We start from the raw sequence: 13922 nt of genomic DNA, 5'->3' as shown, positions 1-13922 counted from the left end.
GTTTTGATTACCGTGAGATTATTGACTTTCTATATGCAAAGCTTTGAGAGAATCCCAATGGTATCTTATTATTGCTCGTTAGAATCTATTATAAATGATTGGCATCCACGTGAAGATGAAATGAACAGAAGGCATAATGCTTGTATGACCAAAGCCTAACCCGTCAGTATGAGAGGCAATATCAAGATGTAGCTCTCTTCCTCATCTCAGGACACACATGGGCTTCTTTCCTTGAAGACTTGTCTGAAAGATGTCTCTTAAATACCAAAGTGCACAAAAGCTCCTCAATGTTTTGTATCTGCACAAGACCAATTCAGGTCACATATTGCAAAAAACTATTCTTCTTAAACAATTCTTCAGTAAAATATTCTGACAATACGCTATCATTTGTATTGTCGAAGAATAAATCCCCTACAATTCCTTCCTACGAGAGCATATGAAACCCTGATTGTGGCCTCTGCAGGAGATGAAACCAACCAATTCCGCTCCTTTCAGCTTGCAGAATCACAGTTCTGAGACAGGTCATGCTCTCTATCAGCATTGTGCAACCACACAGTAATACTGCCACATGTCCTATTACGGTTTTGTCTTCAGAGATTGGCTACGTGGTCTGTGCTGCAAGCACCTCCTAATGGAATTACATAATAGCAGGTATGTCATCTAAATCTGAACAAATTGGATTCACTTGTCAAATGCCATGGAGTCAAAATGAACAGAATATCAAATATGTTATCAATGGTAAACTACAAACTGGCCTTGTAAGCATTTTCTGAGATGGGCCACGTTCTCCTACCGTTCGGGACAAGTTGCCAAGGAAATTTCACATTCACTGGTAACGTTGTTGAATTGTGTTTTAAGCTACTGAAGACATAATCTGTAAACTCTGACAGCCAGCCAATAATGTCCTCATGACTTTCTGTTTCGGGCCCATAAGCCAAGTTCCCGATTACAGCACACTCTGGAATATAGTACAGATTTTTGAAGATATTCTGCTTCTTCAACTCCCGAAGTAATATGTATGAAACTATTCTTTTTTCCTCACAAACTAAGTTTCATCACTGCTGTACTGTATTCACACTTTGTGGTAGAATGCCAAAGCGTTTGCTCCAACTTTCAGAAATTGCAGAAAAATTATGCTGCAATTGTAGCAACAAAACAGCAGTGCAGCAACAATGTATGGACATAGTCTTACAGTTTCATCAATGTTTTATGGCTTTCTTTCATTATCTCTATGGCTCTAAGCTGTGACATCATCTCACTGTTAGGGATTCACCTTAAAATGGCTGCTGCATTCCCTGCCTCTGTTTTCAAACAGGCTATAATAGGTTCTCCAGATTGGCTGTGTTATACTGTGAAATGTGATGGTTACAAGGCATTATGGGAAAGCTGAGGTCATGGGAGTCTTCTCTGGATGACACAATCATCTGCACTATGTTGCCATGATGGCCATTTTTGGTGAGTTGCCTGAAGCAAAATAAAGATTGTTTAAATTTACTGGGTCCAGGAAATTTCTAAAATTCAGCACAAATTGTTTTGCTTATATATATATAATTTTTTTTTCTACTGTATCAAAGAAATACCTCTGGATGCTTTAACATGTATACATCTTGGTTCTATCCCCTTTGGCCTTGAGGTGTCACAATAGTGCATTCGCCAATCAAAATGAGAGTTATGTGGGATTTACTAGGGGAGATAGAGAACTTGTAGGAACACGCACTGCATTCGTGCAACTTGCCAGCTCATGTAGTTGAACAAATGTGACTTTTTTAACAAGACAATCTGGAGCTATACAAGTATATTTGAACATGTATTAAAGGGAACTTGTCACCTCCAAAAACTCTATTCACCAGCAAATATAGATACAATCTGCAGGTAAATAGTATTTAAATCATATCTGGCCTAGTGGAGCAGCGTCTCCAGAGAAGATATGAAGTTATATTCTACCTGCAGCTGCTCGCTTCTAGTCATAAGGGCTGTGCAGAGAGTGGCTACACATAAAGTGTACAAGTAGTAACCACTCCTTGCAATAGTAATTGTCAGCCTGGTCTGCAATTTATGTGTGTGCAAAGCAGGCTGGAAATTAGTATGCAAGGAAAGGGGTTATAGCACATTTATTGAATACAGAGCGATGGCTGTAACTGCTCCCTGCAACTTCCCGATGACTGTAAGCGAGTGGCAGTTAGGAGGATATAACTTCATGTTCCCCCTGTGGTCACTGATCCAATAAGGGAGGCAGGAATGATTTAAACTTTATGTATCTGCAAATTACCACTATATCTGCAGGTAAGTACAGTTTCTGGAGCGGACAGATTCCCCTTAATCTCACCTGTATCTCACCTGTTTCGTTTATTTCATAGGCATAAGCCATGTAATAGAATCCCTTTAAAATGATAAATATCTTTATTGCACGTGTCACCTGACACAACGTCATACCGGCAGAGTCTTTCGATGTGAAAATGAACACTATTGTCCTGCACCTTACAACACCATGGTGTGGACAATTCTTTGATGTAGAAAAAATGAACTGAAAATCCTTTAAGCCGTAATGAGTGAGTGTATGAGCAGAACAATAAAGACGTATCAGATCCCTATCTAAGAGGAAATCATCTGTCCTTGGATGGCCATAGCGTCTTGAACATACTATGACAGATGGATGATGTAGAAATACAGGGATATTCTTGAGCAAAACTTGTTTCAGTCTTTCATACAGGAAAGATATATATCTTGGTACCGTGTTAGCCAGTAGATAGAAAAATGTTTAGAATTGAGAGTCCTCAGTGGTTGATACCTTTTAATGGCTAACTAAAAAGATGGTAACAAATTGCAAGCTTTCGAGACTACACAGGTCTCTTCGTCAGGCATAGACTAATACAAATTCTGAAGAATCACATATTTATGCACAACATAGCACAGAACAAAAAAAACCATGGATAAGACAGGTGGCATGAAGCAGAATTACCATGAGTGATAAACAGTTATGTCCATAAATGTTGGGCCAGTTCTTAGATAAGGAATGTTTTATTGTCCTCTGATTGGGGTCTCTGTTGTGATGACCCCTTATAGTCTAAGGGGCAAGTTCCTTAGTTGATGTAAAAAGACATAAATCCATGCGACACATTCATTCCACCACTAAGACAGTCAAAGGTCGTCATCAGTTTATATTCCCAGACTCTTCTGTCTCTCTGTGTTTTGAAGTTACCTTTCAATACAAGTAATTTCATGTCCATAATGCTATGATTTGGGAGACAAAAATATATTGCCACAGGTATATCCATCTTTTTTCTCTTATTGTATGGCGATGAGAATTCATTCTTGTTCTCAGTTTCTGCCCTGTCTCCCCCACATACAGACCCCCAGTTGGACATTTAGTACAAATAATTAGGTACACCACATTAGAAGTGACGCAGCTGAAAGTACCTGGGATCTTGTAGTCCTGATGTGAGTTGGGGATCTTTATCTTGTCCGTGGTCATTATAAATGGACAGGTTTTACATTTTTTCTGATTGCAGGGAAAGGTACCTGCAGCTGTTGGAGAGGACAGGGAGCTCTTGACAATGATGCTTCTTAGATTTGGGGGCTGCCTAAAACACAGTAGTGGGGGGTCTGGGAAAATGGATTGTAAGCGGGCATCTTTTTGCAGTAAAGGTTGTAATTTCCATGCAGCTCCCCTTAGCGCCTCCAGATTTGGATTGTAGGTAACTACTAGAGGCACCCGGTTATTTTCTTCTTTAGTTTTGTAATGTAGCAGGTGATTCCTTGATATTCTGGTGGCTCTTGTAATCTGATTTTCAATTGTTCTTGGATGGTAGCCCTGATTCAAAAAGGTCTTTCTGAGGCGACCAAGGTGTTCATCTCTATCCATTGGGTTGGAACATATACGATTGTATCTGATGGCTTGGCTGTAGACAGTAGAGTTTTTTATGTGTTTTTGATGGAAACTGTCCCATTTAAGGTATGTTGGACGGTCGATTGGCTTCTGATACAGGGATGTCTCTATTTTATTGTTCTACAGCTTAATGATGGTGTCCAAAAAGTTAATGGACATAACTGTTTATCACTCATGGTAATTCTGCTTCATGCCACCTGTCTTATCCATGTTTTTTTTTGTTTTTTTTTTGTTCTGTGCTATGTTGTGCATAAATATGTGATTTTTCAGAATTTGTATTAGTCTATGCCTGATGAAGAGACCTGAGAGTAGTCTCGAAAGCTTGCAATTTGTTACCATCTTTTCAGTTAGCCATTAAAAGGTATCAACCACTGAGGACTCTCAATTCTAAACATTTTTCAGTCTTTCAGTAATTTGAGACTGGGATTGAGGTTTACCTTCCAATCACCCAAAACATACTGCTAAAGCAACACTCGAGTGGTTTAAGGGGAAATGTGTAAAGGTTTTGGAGTGCTCTAGTCAACACTCAGACCTTAATTCAATTGAGAATATATGATCAGACTTGAAGATTGCTGTTCACCAGAGGAAATCATCTAACTTGAAGGAGCTGGAGCAGTTTTGCCTTGAGGAATGGGCACAAATCCCAGTAGCAAGATGTGGAAAGCTCAGAGACTTATCCAAAAGCGACTTACAGCAGTTATTGCAACAAAAGGAGGCTCTACAAAGTACTGACTTTAGGGGGGTGAATAGTTATGCACAGTGATGTGTTCTTTTTATTTTGAAGCAAACAACAAAAAGGACAAAATAACTGAAGACCAAATGTTCACAGTTGGTGAAGGCATGTTCTTTACATGAACTGATGCAAACCCTCAAAAAAAGTGAAATTCCAGGTTGGGAGGTAACAAAACATGAAAAATGCTAAGGGTGGTTAATACTTTGCACATGCACATTTATATACAAACTGGAGATATATTCCTTGATTTATATCTCTTGATTTACTTGATCTAAATTTCTACTGTAAATTATAGTACCCTGTCATAAAAGAAAAACTAAGCCCCTAGGTATAAACAGTCTCTTAGAGTAGACTGTTCACAATGTCACTGTTTTCCTCTAGAAAATGCTGTTAATTATAGTCGGTGAGACGAGGCACCCCTATCTCCAGTTCACTGGCATTTCTCTTGAAATCCATTGTCCTCCATCCATCTGCCCCTTTCAATTACAGTGACAGCTGACTTTTTCTAAATAGTGACAATGCCAAGTGACCTTTAAAAGCCTTTGGGAGATATCATCAGCATTATTATTGTTTTGTACGCATATGATTAGCACGGGAAGGCCACACTTCCAAAAGAGACTTTCTGTGACAGCACAAAAGCTCCTTATGTAATTTAATGTCATCTCTGTGAAAGTCAGCAAGCCAGCAACATCTTAATTCACAATGCACAGCAAGTCTCTCCGCTGTCTCTTGGAATGTCATCTCCACGGACTTTAACTGGAGAAGACTATTCCAGCACTTTGTTATTATACCTGACATGTCACTCCCATTCTACAACTTTTTATTAAATGCATTCAATGGCTAGCTGCAATTATGCTCAGAACAATTAATACTATCAAAAAAAGGCAACTTTTTTAGCACTGGCAATAATGAAAAATAAAATAATCCTTACTCTCCGACAGAGATTGGACTACTGTTATGAAAAACAACAGATGTTTTCATGGAATTGATTTGGGATTCTTTTTGTACATAGTAACTTGTTACTAAAGGAGACCTGGTGTGAGGGAGCATGGCTTCAGGGGAAATAGGGGGGTCTGGCAGATGCCAACAAATCATTCTCAGATGCATAGATTTTCAGGTGCTTCTCACAAATTTAGAATATCATCAAAAAGTTAATTTATTTCAGTTTTAATATACAAAAGGTGGAACACATATATAATATAGAGACATTACAAACAGAGTGATCTATTTCAAGTGTTTATTTCTGTTAATGTTGATGATTATGGCTTACAGCCAATGAAAACACCAAGGTCATTATCTCAGTAAATTAGAACACTTTATAACACCAGCTTGAAAAATTATTTTAAAGTCCAAAATGTATACCTACTGAAATGTATGTTCAGTAAATGCACTCAATACTTGGTTGGAGCTCCTTTTGCATCAATTACTGCATCAATGCGGTGTGGCATGGAGGCGATCAGCCTATGGCACTGCTGAGGTGTTATGGAAGCCCAGGTTGCTTTGATAGCAGCCTTCAGCTTGTCTGCATTGTTGGGTCTGGTATCACTCATGTTCCTCCTGACAATACCCCATAGATTCTCTATGGGGTTAAGGTCAGGCGAATTTGCTGGCCAATCAAGCACAGTGATACTGTTGTTTTTAAAGCAGGTATTGGTACTTTTGGCAGTTTGGACAGGAGACAAGTCCTGCTGGAGAATGAAATTTCCATCTCCAAAATGCTTATCGGCCGAGGGAAGCATAAAGTGCTCTAACATTTCCTGGTAGACGGCTGTGCTGACTTTGGTATTGATAAAATACAGTTGCCCTATACCAGCAGATGACATGGCTCCCCAAACCATCACTGATTGTGGAAACTTCACACTAGACCTCCAGCAGCTCGGATTGTGGCCTCTCCACTCTTCCTCCAGACTCTGGGACCTTGATTTCCAAATGAAATGCAAAATTTAGTTTCATCTGAAAACAACACTTTGGACCACTGAGCAACAGTCCAGTTCTTTTTCTCCTTGGCCCAGGTAAGACGCTTCTGGCGTTGTATATTGGTCATAAGTGGCACACGGAATGTGACACTTGTAGCCCATTGTCTGGATACATCTGTGTGGTGGCTCTTGAAGCAATGACTAGCAGCAGTCCACTCCTTGTTAATCTCCCTCAAATTTTTGAATGGCTTTTTCTTAACAATTCTTTCAAGGCTGCAGTTATCTCGATTGCTTGTGCACCTTTTTCTACCACACTTTTTCCTTCCACTCAACTTTCCATTAATATGCTTGGACACCGCACTCTGTGAACAGCCAGCTTCTTTAACAATGACCTTTTGTGGCTTACCCTCCTTGTGGAGTGTGTCAATGACTGCCTTCAAGTCAGCAGTCTTCCCCATGATTGTGGAACCTACTGAAACAGACTAAGGGACCTTTTTAAATGCTTAGGAAGCATTTGCAGGTGTTTTTTGTTAATTATTCTAACTTAATGAGATAATTACTTTTGGTTTTTCATTGGCTGTAAGCCATAATCATCAACATTAACAGAAATAAACACGTGAAATAGATCACTCTGTTTGTAATGACTCAATATAATATATGAGTTTCACTTTTTGTATTGAAGAACTGAAATAAATTAACTTTTTAATGATATTCTAATTTTGTGAGAAGCACCTGTATATAGAAACAGGACTTGGTCAGACTGTTTTTGGTAGAAAACATTCTAGCTACAACAACCAATCAATTTTCAACTCTTTTTCTCATAAAGTTTAGTTTAAAATGAAAGAAGTGATCTGATCAACTTTTTTAAAAGTTTTCATACATACAATCTCAACTATTTCTAAATGGCCATGGATGGGTGCTGTATGTGTAACTGATGTAGTTGAATAAGGGTCTTGCAGTCAATGGAGCCCACTGCTACCTAAAAAGAACAGTGGTCCCTATGTGTAAGAAGCTGTGATCCTTCTCATCCATGTCACAATTATTGGTTCATTGGTATTACTAAGTGATGTTACTGAAAACCATAAATGAGGTGGAGTTGGAAACTGAGACGTCCATGTACTGTTCATCATAGTAGCCTTCATTGATTGTGATTGATCTTATGACTTGGACTACAGGAAAATTTCAAAAAGCATGCCCTCAATATTTACCTTATGAAATATAGTTGCAATTGGCCTTGTAACAATTGTAAAGGAATGCAATAGTCGTAATACAATTGTTGAACGACCGTTACCATCATGAGACTTTTCTGACTCCCTATTGAAAAATAAACAGTTGGAAATGACTTTATAGGATTGCTTGAGACTTTTCTACAAAGAAATATTTCAGTTGCCTTGCAGTTTTCTTCCATTTTTTTTATGAATTGTAGGCGGCATAATTATATCAGGGAGCCTTAACCTTAAGGTCTGATCGAGTGGGAAACGTTATAAGTCTATAGGTCGATGTAAATACTTTTATACCTCAAAATAATAAAAGTATCCTAGGAGTGATACCTTTAGCCCAGTGTTCCCCAACTCTGGCCCTCAAGAGCCACCAACAGATCATGTTTTCAGGATTTCCTTAGTATTACATAGGTGATGGGATTCTTGGTCGTCCAGCTGATGCCAGTATCACCTGTTTAAAACTAAGGAGATCCTGAAAACATGACCTGTTGTTGGCTCTTAAGGACTGGAGTTGGGGAACAATGCTTAGCCTATATGTCCAAATACATAACAGTGAAGGGCTATGGTAAATCCTAGCAGTTCTAAATGCAGCGTTGGACCACAGAAGTATATCTCCTCTGTCCTAGATACCTGTATAACTGTATAAGGCCACGTCAATATTTGTAAGCCAAAACCAGGAGTGGAAATCAGAGGAAAAGTATAATAGAAACACGTCTCCACTTCTACACTTTTCTCCCACTCCTGATTTTGACTTACAAATGCTAATGCAAAATACTGATCAAATACTGAACTTGTGAACGTGGCCTGTCCTTGACTCTACAGTCTGGTATACAATATTATATGCGCAGAGCAAAGCTAGTTTGAACTTTTTTGGAAAGTGTAAATCTTAGGGCTGTATTTTATGAACGTTACCTTCCTGCCTAGAATATTGTCTACTGGTGAGGAGTAAAATACAATATATCATCACAGGCTCCTAAACAAGAAACATCAGTATATTTTGCTATGATCTGGGTGTCATTTTACTTTTATTTTTCTAAAGATCAAGTCACGCATATTACAGTACTGTGCTATGCCCTCTGCAAGGCAAAAGAAGAATAGAAGTACGCTTGCGCAGAAGATCGAATTGGTGACCCTATGTGGTTGACATAGCATGCATCATCCATAGGAAGCAAGAAAGAAGGACGGCGATTGAAGGGAGCGAGGAAGCACTAAATCTGTGAGTATAATTAAATGTTTTTTTAGGATCTGCAGAGGAGATTCTAGTAAGCTTTAGATGAGGCCTTAATAGTGGTACTTTATATGGGGAAAACCTGGTGACATGTTCTCCTTAATAATCGATTTGCAATCCTAGAGTTTGGTAACAACCACTATAAGAGATTGCCTAACAAATGCAAATTTTAATAAAAATACTTGGAGGTCTATGCATGTTTCTCTGTGCTGGGAAAACATTAAAGAGATGCATCCCCATACCAGGGTTGTGACTTTAGATTCTCAGAATCAGTGGAAGTTCTAGAGGTCACATTCTTGCCAATCATTTTCCTAACGGTATGTGATTACTTCATGGGATTGCAATAGCCCTTTTAGCCTATATTAACCTTGAAAAAATATTTACACAACCAGTGGAATTGCTGGAAGTTAATGGGCCCCCATGCAAAATCTCCACCAGCACCTTTGACCGTCATGGGTCTTTAATGATGTTGGTCTTGTCATATGTGTCAAAGGGACCTTTCAGGGCCGCATGGACTCCAGGACCAGTGTGTGACTGCAACCTAAGCACCCACTATAGTTACACCCATGTATCCAATGCAGAGAAATCTCTGGCTCTCCTACTGAAGCAGGGGTCACACTTGTGAGTGCAATGTGAGAAACTCACGCGAGTCTCACGTCAATACCCGGCACTGCCACCGGCACTCGGGACCGGAGCGTTCAGCTGCATAGAAATACATACAGCTGCACACTCCGGTCCCGAGTGCTGGCGGCAGTGCCGGCAGAGGTGTAGCTACAACAGGTGCAGGGGTTGCAATCGCACCCAGGCCCTGGAGCCTAGGGGGCCCTAAAAGTCCTTTTGGCCTATAGAAAAAGACTATTGCTACTAAAGATTTAAAATATTTGGGGGTCCCGTTGGAGCTTTTGCATCGGGGCCCAAGTTACGTCACTGAGTTCCGGGTATTGAGGCGAGAGACTCGCGAAAGTTTCTCATATTGCACTCACAAGTGTGACCCCGGCCTTGCAATTATATTTGCAAATGCCTGTGATAAACTGGCTGTGTTGGATCCTGTAGATGTTATGGCTGAGCCACGGTGGCCATATGTGGATTACCACAAATTTCTGCACTGACTCTGTATTTTCGGTTACAAGTTCAGATGCAGCATGGCAATTAGAAGTAATCTCAGGGAGGTTAACATGGGTCATTCATACTGCGGACGATCACCCAAGCACTTAAGCACTTAAGTGTGTTCTTTTTAAAAAAATACTTAAACAACTGTCTGAATCTTTAGACCCCTGAAGAGGATTTATGGAGCAGATTTGGCTTACTCAAGATAAACAACTAAACACGGAAATTGTCCCTTCATAAGTCACCACTTTCCATCAAAAGATCTGAACAATATCTGATTGCTGTCAATTATTTCACTGACTGCGCTTTTGATTAATTAGGTGTAATTACTGTAAAGTATAACAATCGTTAATCTTTCAGCTGTCAGTAGTTGAGCAGAACAATATGATATATTTTCTGGCCAACTCGAGAAATGCATTTGTAGCTGTGAGTAAAAAAAAAAAAAAAAATGTCTTCAAATGATATTGGCATTTTTACAAATTTAAAAAGTTAAATTAAAAAGTTATTACAGTCATTGAAAATCTACAAATAAATTGTATGGCACAATAACGGATAATCTCTAGGGCTATAGTGCTTGCCCAGCAACTACCAAAACGTTTTTTTTGCAAGTCTACTTGCCTCTACAGATGACCTAGGAGCTACCAGGTGACGCAAATTAGCCTCAAATTTCACAAAACATTTAGATTTACCAGTATTTTAATTTTTTTAAGATTCACAAGAATCTGTTAAGATTCAAAAAGGGCAATGAAAGGGTTAAAATAGGTCCTCTTCAGTCTGGACACACGTGTGGTCATCATTTGGGTCTTTTGGAGCTTGGCATCTCCGGTGCTAGCAAGGCCATGATGTAATGACATAATTTGATGCCTAATCAGCACAGGAGATGGCGAAAACACTAAGGATGGCTCACTAAAGACTACACTGGTGATGGGACTCAAGAAGATGAATGTTCTGAAACGGGGACAAGTGAGGGTTCGTGAGTGCAATTTAGTAAAAAAAAAATTTACATTTGTATATTGTGCTCTGGGAGTTTGGAGAAACCTCAGAAAATAATAATGTGTGTTTGATTTGCATCACATAAATTTAATCCAAGTCGAGTTTCCTCCCCAACTTTAATTCGTATTTGGTAGATCCTCTCATCACTACTGGCTCACATGCAAAGCTATTTCAGATGCACAAAGACATATTGTTGTGTATAAAGTGCATTATATGCCTACATCTATCATTAAAGAGTCGATATTAACATTTAGGATTTCTACTTCCAATAGGTGGCACTAGAGTTTTTAGTCCTTTCTGAAGTTGAGGCAATTTGCATATCTATATGTCTACTGTAAAGAATTGTACCAAACTCCTCAAGAAGCAATGTTGGAGAGAAGTTATCATTTACCCTATTAGAGAATTCTATTAGGGAAGATAATTTATAAGATCCAGCAGTATGGCTTGTTAACCCCTTCACGACATGCGCCGTACTTCAACAGCTGCATGTGCCCCTAACAGTCGTGGGTGGAATTGCGATCCACCCGCAGCTATTAACCTGTGAAATGCCGCTGTCAGTTTCTGACAGCGGCATTGAGTATGATTGCGCCATCCATGTGTCAATGATGGGTTGGCATGACAACCCGAAATCTGCAGGATAACACTGTGGTTGTCATGGCCAGGTAGCTATGAGTTCCACCCGGCGATCATAGCAAGCTGAAGCCCTGCTTTGTGCAGCACAAGTGATCGGATGATCGCAGCTTCTAGTCTCCCATAGAGACTGTTGATGCAAGTCAAAAGTAAAAAAAATATATATTTAAAAAATATAAAAAAATAAAAGCTTAAATCATCCCCCCATTCAAAATAAAACAATTTTTTTTTTAAATACACATATTTGGTATCGTCGCATTCAGAATCTATCAATATATAAAAAGAATTAATCCAATCGGTAAACCGCTTAACAACAAAAAAATGCAATGACGGACAATCAAAAGAACGTATCTGCACCAAAATGGTATCAATAAAAATGTCAGATCAGCGTGCAAAAAAATAAGCTCTCGCCCAGCTCCAGATCCCGAAAACTGGAGATGCTGCAGGTCTAGGAAAATGACCTATTCATGTTTGGTATCTGAGAACACATGACGACCTGGAATCATAATTGCAGGTCAGTTTCAGCATTTGGCTAACATGGTAAAAAAAAAAAACAATTGTGGAATTGCACTTTTTTGCAACTTCACCTAGAATTTTGTTCCTGTTTTCCAGAACATGATATGGTAAAACCAATGGTGTAATTCAAAAGTACAACTCATCTTGCAAAAAACAAGCCCTCACACAGCCATATTGAGGGAAAAATAAAAAAAAGGTATGGCTCTGGGAAGAAGGGGAGCAAAAGACAGAAACGTAAGGGTTAAAGTGCATCCTCTGTAGATAAGTAAAACAACTCGGGATAAATCAAACAAGCGTTAAAAGTCGCAAAGTGTTTCAGAGCCAGGTCCTTAATCATTGCAATGATTAAGGACCTCATTGTGGAACACATTTGCTACTTTTCACTCTTGTATAAATTATTTTGAGTTGTCTTACTAATCTACAATACAGACGATGCATTTTAATAAAGCATGAGTCCTACTGTTAGATTTTATCTCTTGCTACATTCATTTTTCTGTGCGCCAAGTGTTCCATGCATGAGACGTGCCTGACCTGCGTAATATGGAAATATGGGTGAGCCGATTTTGTTTTCAAATTTATGAATTTAAGCAGAAGGTGTTCTATGATCAGGATTGTAATCTCTTGGCTAAAGAACATTATCAAGAATGTCTTACACTTTGGAGGACCCATCCTGTCCTGGATTTCACAGACAACCCATTAGTCTAAATGGGAACTGAGTAATCATTTACACTGTAATGCCTAATTTCCTCTGTGGTGGCATTGGAGAGAAGTTGAACACTCACTCAAAGGAGTCCCTGAAGCCACTAGCTGGGGGTCCCAACAAGAACTGAGAGCAGAATAATGTAGGGCAAGATACCCTGATTCTAGAAATGTGCCACTTACTGGGCTGCTTGGTGCAGTTTTGATAGAATCCGTTTTCTCTGTTGTAGATGCTGCAGTGGTCACAATGCTGAGTTGTGTATGACCCCGCCCACACTACTGATTGGTAGCTTCCTGTGTAAAGTGTACAGTGTCAGCAAGCGGCCAATCAGTGGTGGGGGCGGGGTTACTCAGATTAGTTGGACTGCTGTGCACGTGAAACCCAGTCCTGCAGTAAAAGTCTCTTGCTGATAAAACTCTGATTGCATTGGGACTACAACACACAGCCTAGAAAGAGATACATCACTGTAATCAGCTTCTCTCCCTCTATATTAGCCTGCTCTCAGATTAAAGGAAATCTGTCAGCAGGTTTTTGCTATGTAATGAACCAGTTCCTTTGTGTTTGCCAGGTAGAGATTGTGCAAAAAAAAAAACAACAGAACACCATCAGTTTCAGCTCTGAAGGACATCCTGCTTCCCTAACAGATTAATTACCGTGAAGACTAATATATAAGGAAGAAGTACATTTTTAGTATTTGGGCACCCAGGATGGTTTTATACAAAATTCTGCAATTTTTTTTCTTTCTGAAAGGAGACTGTAAGTATTGTAATCACATCAAAAAGACACGTCCTTCCATCAGACACCGGAGCGGGTTTCTAAAGCTACTAAAGTATTCTGTAAAGTATTCTGCAGGTCATTCAGTGTTTGCCTTAGCTGTGAGCGGCATAGATGTTTTCTTTTTATTCATGGTCCTGGTTTGTGATGCAGGAAAACCCTACTGTGAAATGTTCATTCCTCCTAATACTGCCTTTTCATACCTTTATATTCCCATTT

General features: G+C 39.3%; 1 protein-coding gene and 1 long non-coding RNA gene across 2 annotated transcripts in view; both read right to left on the bottom strand.

Moving 5' to 3' along the window:
- HS6ST2 (heparan sulfate 6-O-sulfotransferase 2) overlaps positions 1–13922 on the bottom strand; it is a 430038-nt gene that overhangs the window by 101724 nt on the left and 314392 nt on the right. The gene's annotated exons all lie outside the window — the stretch shown is intronic.
- LOC143805741 (uncharacterized) lies at positions 1323–13194 on the bottom strand. The gene is made up of 3 exons (XR_013221313.1): positions 13112–13194; positions 7744–7849; positions 1323–1464 (listed from the first exon to the last, which is right to left on the bottom strand). It is a non-coding gene; the product is annotated as an uncharacterized LOC143805741 (long non-coding RNA).

Source organism: Ranitomeya variabilis, chromosome 2 (assembly GCF_051348905.1).
Source record: "Ranitomeya variabilis isolate aRanVar5 chromosome 2, aRanVar5.hap1, whole genome shotgun sequence".
In the NCBI taxonomy this organism is placed as follows: domain Eukaryota; kingdom Metazoa; phylum Chordata; class Amphibia; order Anura; family Dendrobatidae; genus Ranitomeya; species Ranitomeya variabilis.
Note: the sequence above shows the minus strand (reverse complement) of the source record. Positions and strands in the feature narration are given on the sequence as shown.